The following is a 7,074-nucleotide window of genomic DNA, read 5'->3' as shown; positions in this document are numbered from 1 at the left end:
CAATAAAAATGTAGGAACACATACACACACACACACACACACACACACACACACACATACACACACACACACACACACACACACACACACTGCAGGGTTTGACTCTCACATGGGGTAATTGGCTAGGCTTAAAATGGCCCACAAGGGCAGTTAGCCTAGTATTAATATATGAACCTATAAACCCCTTTTCCCATTTTTTGCAAAAGGGGTTGTGGTGTCACCTCAGCAGTGACCATCATCTAGAGCTAAGGTTCACACCATTGGGTGGCTATATATTTGTGTGTCTGTGTGTGTGTGTGTGTGTGTGTGTGTGTGTGTGTGTGTGTGTGTGTGTGTGTGTGTGTGTGTGTGTAGATAGATATATAGATAGATGCAGATAAGTAGATATCTATAGGTCATAGTCTTGCATTATGCAAAGTGAGGACTACCAAGAGAATAAGGTGCTGGCTTAGAATATGTGGATGCATTGCAGAAATGTGGATATTTGTGAATTGAGTAACTTGACCATCCTAACACAGAAGATCAAAAATATGTTCTGATCAGCTGTTATTCCCACTGAAGTGTGTACTGGCTAGAAAAGGATGAACAAAAAGAAGGAAAATAAAATGAGTATCTCTTTGATGGTAGATTGTTGTCAGCATTAGTTGTTAGCCAATATCCTTGACAAGTAGTAGTACTGAACCACCATCCTTGTTGCATGTTAAAATATATTGAACATTGCAGCCTATGAGACTGTCAAGTTAATATTTACTATTATTCAAATTAAAATAGTAACCCATACAATTGTTACCAACTGTTGCCAGCATCAAATAGCATACTGGCAATGTTTCAAGTAATGCTGTATATCATATGTTTGTTATCACCATTATACCTAATATGTGTCTCTCTGCTTCTCCAAAGGGAAAATTTCTTAACTGCTGTTATCCCTCATGAAAACTCAGACTGAGATTTACAATACCAACCACACTACTGAAGAATGAAATTGGCTTAATCTCCTGTCTTTCTTTAATAAAAAAATCTCTGTAGAACCATAATGTTCAGACTGAGGACATTGCATTCCCCTTGGTTTTTGGCTATGCTGTGAGTAACTGTTCATCTGAGGCATTCATCCATATTCTGAGTGTCTGGATTGTTTATTCTATATAACCTGTCTCTTGATATTTTCTGCACTTGATTGGGTAAACAACAGAATCAGAACTGCATGTAACAACTGCTTGTACCTCTGAAAAACATTCTTTGTGAAGCTAATTTGCTGGTATCAGTGTAACTCATATCACATTTTGTATCCTGGATGATTGCAGATTTCATGCTTAAACAGAGAAGGTATAACGTTTTGTTTTTTCTTCCCTGGATTTAACTAATCTTTGAGCAAATGTTTATATATTTGATATTTAACTATTAGACTACATAACTTAAAGTAGTATTGAATGTTATTCTTTTTAAATGAACACTGGTTCTAATATATAAACCATGGAAGACGTCCACTTTTAAAGTAGGCTGTGAACACTGTCAAGCAATTTTTCACACACCTACACACATGCACTCTCTGACTCTATGAATGAGTTATCTCTGTCATAGTTCTAAGCATATGGGGCCACGCAATAAGACAATGGTATTTTTAAATCCCTCTTTGTTAACTAAGTGACAAACTAAAGGACTTACAAATGCCTGATTTTTCAAGCTCCAAGAGATAATAAACCAAAAGGGAAGGAAATTGTTAACCAGAGATATTGTTTCATTTTTTGGCAGTCACATTGCAACATATTTTTTCCAACATGAAGATGTTGTAAAACTGTAATAGAAATTGTTAAGAAAAAGAAAATAACTACAGAAATAGATTTTACTCCTCTTTAATTACGTTGACAACACTCATTCTGTAGTGAGAAAGACAGCACAAAACGCAGTGTGGAAGAATAAATGGCACGTGAGACATAAAGAGTAAGCATAATGCCCAAGAAAAACACAAATACTCAGATACAGAATAAGGAAAGGAAAACATGTTTGGGAATAAGCTGCAGTCTACTATTCAGAAGCAATGCTTTTGGTCTCAGAGGCAGAAATAAATAAGCAAGGTAACATGAGTAGCTCTAAAATGGAACATGATCTGTATCTTATATCATAACATAATGCTGGTGTTCTCTAAAGCTGGATTTATGAAAACACTATGACTTTGTGACCATTTATAGTTAAAGAAACAGCAATACTGATGGCAAAAACCAAAATAACATCACAATCACTTCAGACTATAGTCTGTAAATTTAAAAACTATTGTCAGCATAACTAAGCCCATTATGGCTAAACTTTATGTTGTGGGTTCGTAACTCAGGCTGCCTTGGAAGTGCGTATGATGATCCTTTGCTTTTGCCTTCCAGTTCAAACACAACTTGCCTTGCCTAAGGCTTTGTACTCAAACCAACCTGACCACCATGAAGAAGCCACTGAAATACAAGCAGTGGGGATCACATGGGAGGAAAAAGCTGCAAAGTGGCTGCCACTAGCATGCAGGCCACAACATTCCCACCAAAACCATCCTACTGCCCAGAATAACTCCTCATTCACAACAATGGATATCAAAATGCATCTTTAAAGAAGTACTCAACTAAGAAAGTAATGTCCAGATTGAATAAATCAAAACCTAGGTTGCCCATGTGAACACCATCAGGGTTATAAAAGTTCTTATCCAGTTTATCCAGGTACTCATGTTCAGTCACATGAAAACCAGTCTGGCTGGCTTGCCAAGCCACTTTGTGGTCAATAAATTGTCTGGAGATTTCCTCCGTTGAGTTTTTTCTGGATGCTTGCCATTGGAACCTTTGCATAATTGAGGACCAAAGTATGACTAAATTAGAATGCAGCAAATGGAGCCTGTGCAGGTCTGGCAAAATTCTTGTGAAGAGAATCTTTTTTAGGGGCTACTATTAGGTTGTTCTTCCCAGGATAAATAACCAATACCTTGGGTAAGCTGTCATGTACTGCTGCCTGGTGCCAAACCTCCCAAAATGTGAACAATAATAGCCCAGAAAATAACAAATTGTGGACTTCCCAATGGCTATGCTCCAAGGACCCTTTATGTCCGGCTAGATGAAACAATGGCTGACAGGCTGCTCTTCAAGGATAGGAATGTCCCAGGACCAAGAGAACTTTCTTGCAACACAAAAGCTTAGTTTCATCGCCTAATATATATAATAAAAGGGTATCAAACAGCCACCTTCCAGTTCTTTTGAGCAGTTTGGTGTAATGAGGCACTGTTGCTGGACTTGATGTGCACCCAATGCAAATGGAATGTGAAGAGTACCTCTGAGAAGCTATACCCTGACATGAAAGGGCTTTAGCTAAAGCTGCATTAGCCTCAGCTAACTTAAATGGTCTATCAACTGATGAAGTAAACACACAACCAGCCTGCTTTGCCATGGGGAGTATACTATGCAGCAGAGAAAACCAATGTATTGGTCAAACAACCAGTATATTTACTTAAAAAGACTTAATGTCTTTTATCTGCCTGATCAACTTTGGACTTCCTCATCCATATCAACACAAAGTTCCTGTGGATAATGATATCTTCCTAGCATAGTGCGGTAAGCAACTCAATAGCACAGAAAGCCTTTGCATGCAAGCACATGAATAAGGTTGCCCAATGGTAAAAGTATAAAAATCAACAGCTAATAGAAAGAAACCCTTGATTGTGATAGCCAGGAAGTGGCAAGCTATTGGTTTTCTGAGCTCTTTTAAGACCCCTCTTGCATTTCACCAAATGCTAAGCATTCTGCATTTCACTTAGTGATTAGAAGAATCCTTTAGCCCCAGCAAAAATGGCAACCAACCTAATGCTGCCAAATGTATGTCCTGCGCCCTGGATGAATATCCCTGGTAACATCTCTGACCCAAAAATGGGCAACAATTTATAGAAACCTTAAAAGTTTAGACTAATGAGAAGCAAGTTCTTTTATTATTATCAAAAAAAAAATGAACTGACAGAAAACTGGCATTCTTCTTGTATTAGACATCCAGAGGAATGAATGTTCCCAATGGCTCGGCATTCAGGACCAACTTGTGAAACCTGGTACACTGAAAATGGGACAGACTGTCAGCTATTCCATTGGCATGACTTAAAACATGGTTGGCAGAAAAAGATAAATGAATGTGCAAACTCCACAAATCTAGCAGTCTAATAACAAACTACTTCCATTTGGACTTAGAAGACCATTTGTTTAGTGAATTAAATATTATGAGGTTTTCTGAGCAAAAAAAAAAAATACAAAATCCTGCAATTTTGTAAATGCTCCCTTCAAACCAAGGTAGCAACCCAGATCAGATAGTAAAAATCTCTAGGAAGTTAATATCTTTCCTCCTATCAGCAGACCGGGACTTTGGGAACCAGCTAACTTAAATATTTGGCCATTCCAATGCCTGCTGCTGCATCTGTGAATAACTAGACTTCTTTGTGTGAGATCCAAGGTGTTTTCTAAAGTAGAAGACCAGTAAATTGATTCAAAAAATGATACCACAGGTGAAGGTTCGCCTTATCTCTTGGGCTTGCTACCCTTCAGCAAGTTAGATATAGTATGGATAAAGGTCCTGCACAGGGTAATTGCCCTACAAGCAAATTTCAACAACCTATCCAGCTGCATGACTTCCCCTATATGAACGTTTCATGGCCCCCCAAATTCTATGCTAATGTATCTGAGGTGATCCATCTTATTCCCTGGGAGCTTGAAAAATTTCACTGGAATGTTTACTAACAACCAAAAAATCTCAGTTCCTGACTTAGCCTTTTCAACTTATCTTCGACAAACGTAGCAATTCTGTAGCATAGGGTTCCATAAATATTGTTTTCCATTCAGCAGCCACATTCTTTCCCTTCCCCATTGTTAAAAAAAATCAAGATAGTGTACCGCTGATTGCTAGGGTGCCCTCTGCTGGCAGCACCAATGTAATACCATGCTAAATATTTTGAAAAGTTGCACAAGTCACCAAGCATTCAATGTGCACTGCAGTATCACAAAAAGAATTTAATATCAAACTGAAAGCATAACAGAGGCCAATCCTCCCTCTTAATGGGCAGCAAGTAAAATGTTGACTGCATGCCTAGTTTACACAGCCCCGAGATCTGAGGACTTTAAAATGACCTTTGCCACTTGTTCCAGAGAAGTATAGCATACCTTAGATTGTTCCTTATTAATGAATTCATGTACTAATAATTCTACAAGGTAAGAAAGAAAGATGATGAATCATTTTGTATTCTGTTTTTTTCTTTCTGGGAACCAAACCTATGGAAGATATTTTGAATATATGCCAGGGGTATGAAAAGGGGAAAATTACTCTGCATGGTAAAACTTCTTTCTAAATCAATGTGGGCACAATGTCTCCTTGACCCTTGATTTTGAAACAATTTGCAACTAGTCTAGAACCCAGTGGCACCAGAGGACCAATTTCAAGAAAAGTAGTGGCATTACTGTTGAGTAATCAGACAGTAAATCAATCCATCTACTTTGATTGGAGAGTGGGAATAATTGTAAATTAGATTTTTCTGATATATTAAATCTTTTGCCACAAAAAAAGCTGTTTACCTTTGCCAAAGTTAGCCTGCAGCAAAGCCGTACTAGTTTCCTGATGAAGAGACACAGTACTGTACATGGAATAACTTGACTTAGGTCAGCATCTATCTGCTGAGTGACACTTCCTATATGTGGGTCATAACAAGGCACATTTCCAAGATGTCAAATACCTCTCATTGTTGAAAACATAATAACATTTTCCATTTCCTTAAATTCTAAAATAAGATTCACTTTCATGGGTATTAGGCTTATCTAGCATGATGCTCAGCCAAATGTCTGGATGTATTTGTTCCCACCTGATAATTTTGTCCATGGCCATTTATTTCCTAAATCTACGATCGTATGATGACCAAGCTGTACCACCTCTAATGTGGCGTGCTTCCCTAATAGTCATAAAATATGCTAGCAGTGGTGAAGCCTGACTAGGATCCTTCTTGATGATAATGTCCATAAATGCACAAAACTTAACACCCAAATGTACCAGTTTCTAGCCAACTCCTTGGTCAAGGCTTTTTTCCCAGTGGCTGCTAGGGCTGTGACCAATTGTTTATCCCTGGATTCTCAGTGTCAAGCATATGATGGATACCCTCAGTGTCAACTAAATCAAAAATGTCGACAAAGTTTCCTCTAAGGATTTTTCCCTTGATATTTGTTGGGACATGGGCTGTTATGAGCGAACCTGGAGGTATTGTACTTGCAGCATTTATTGTGGCTACAGGAGGCAAAAACTGAGTGATGTTAAAGTCCAAGTCAGCCAAGGTGTTTCCCTTTGAAGTTACAGGTGGGGCAACCCTATTCTGCTGACTGAATAATGGGGGCATTATGATACAGACTGGGGAAGCTTCTAGTTGTTGGAGATAGCTGGGACATTTCTTCAAAATTCCTTTTTAATGAGATATCAAAAATTCTATCTTTGTCCCCATCAGGAAGAAAATTGATAATCTTGTTAAAGTATTCATCCACTGATTAACCCTAAAGATGAAAACTGTCGGGGCTCTTTTCCTACTCAAAGAACCTTGGTCACACGTCTGCACTGGCTCCAAATCCATAAATAACTCTTGTGCTTCTTGGGTTATTAGTGCATTCTATCTTGGAAGGACCTAAAAAAAATAAAAAATTAACAAAATTAGCATCTACTGTTACTTGCTGTTACTCCCCTGGCAACCGTGACCAATTCCACCCCTCAAAAAATGTATTTAGCAAATTGACAAGAAAATCACCATACATATATGTATTTACTATACATATATATATATATATATATATATATATATATATATATATATATTCATATATATATATTCATATATATTCATATACATATATATATATATATATATATATATATATATATATATATATACACACATACAACTGGTAGCATTTATTCAGAAGGCACCAGAATTAAATTCTAGGCTGCAGAAAGCTTAATAGCTTCCTTGGTCCCTACTAAAATACCTCATAAGCAAACCTGTATCAATTGGTAGACAGTAGGTAGCGCCAGAACTAAACTTAAATC

The 7,074-nt window shown here is 37.6% G+C and overlaps 1 long non-coding RNA gene across 1 annotated transcript in view; it reads left to right on the top strand.

The window, feature by feature from the left end:
- LOC122802108 overlaps nt 1–1,704 on the top strand; it is a 249,640-nt gene extending 247,936 nt beyond the window's left edge. Inside the window, exon 3 of the long non-coding RNA XR_006364890.1 lies at nt 901–1,704. This is a non-coding gene — a long non-coding RNA (uncharacterized LOC122802108). The remainder of the gene's footprint in view (nt 1–900) is intronic.
- The last annotated feature ends 5,370 nt before the right edge of the window (nt 1,705–7,074 follow it).

Source organism: Protopterus annectens, chromosome 5.part0 (genome assembly GCF_019279795.1).
Source record: "Protopterus annectens isolate FY-2018-M chromosome 5.part0, PAN1.0, whole genome shotgun sequence".
In the NCBI taxonomy this organism is placed as follows: Eukaryota; Metazoa; Chordata; order Ceratodontiformes; family Protopteridae; genus Protopterus; species Protopterus annectens.
This window is presented reverse-complemented; position numbering and strand designations above follow the sequence as displayed.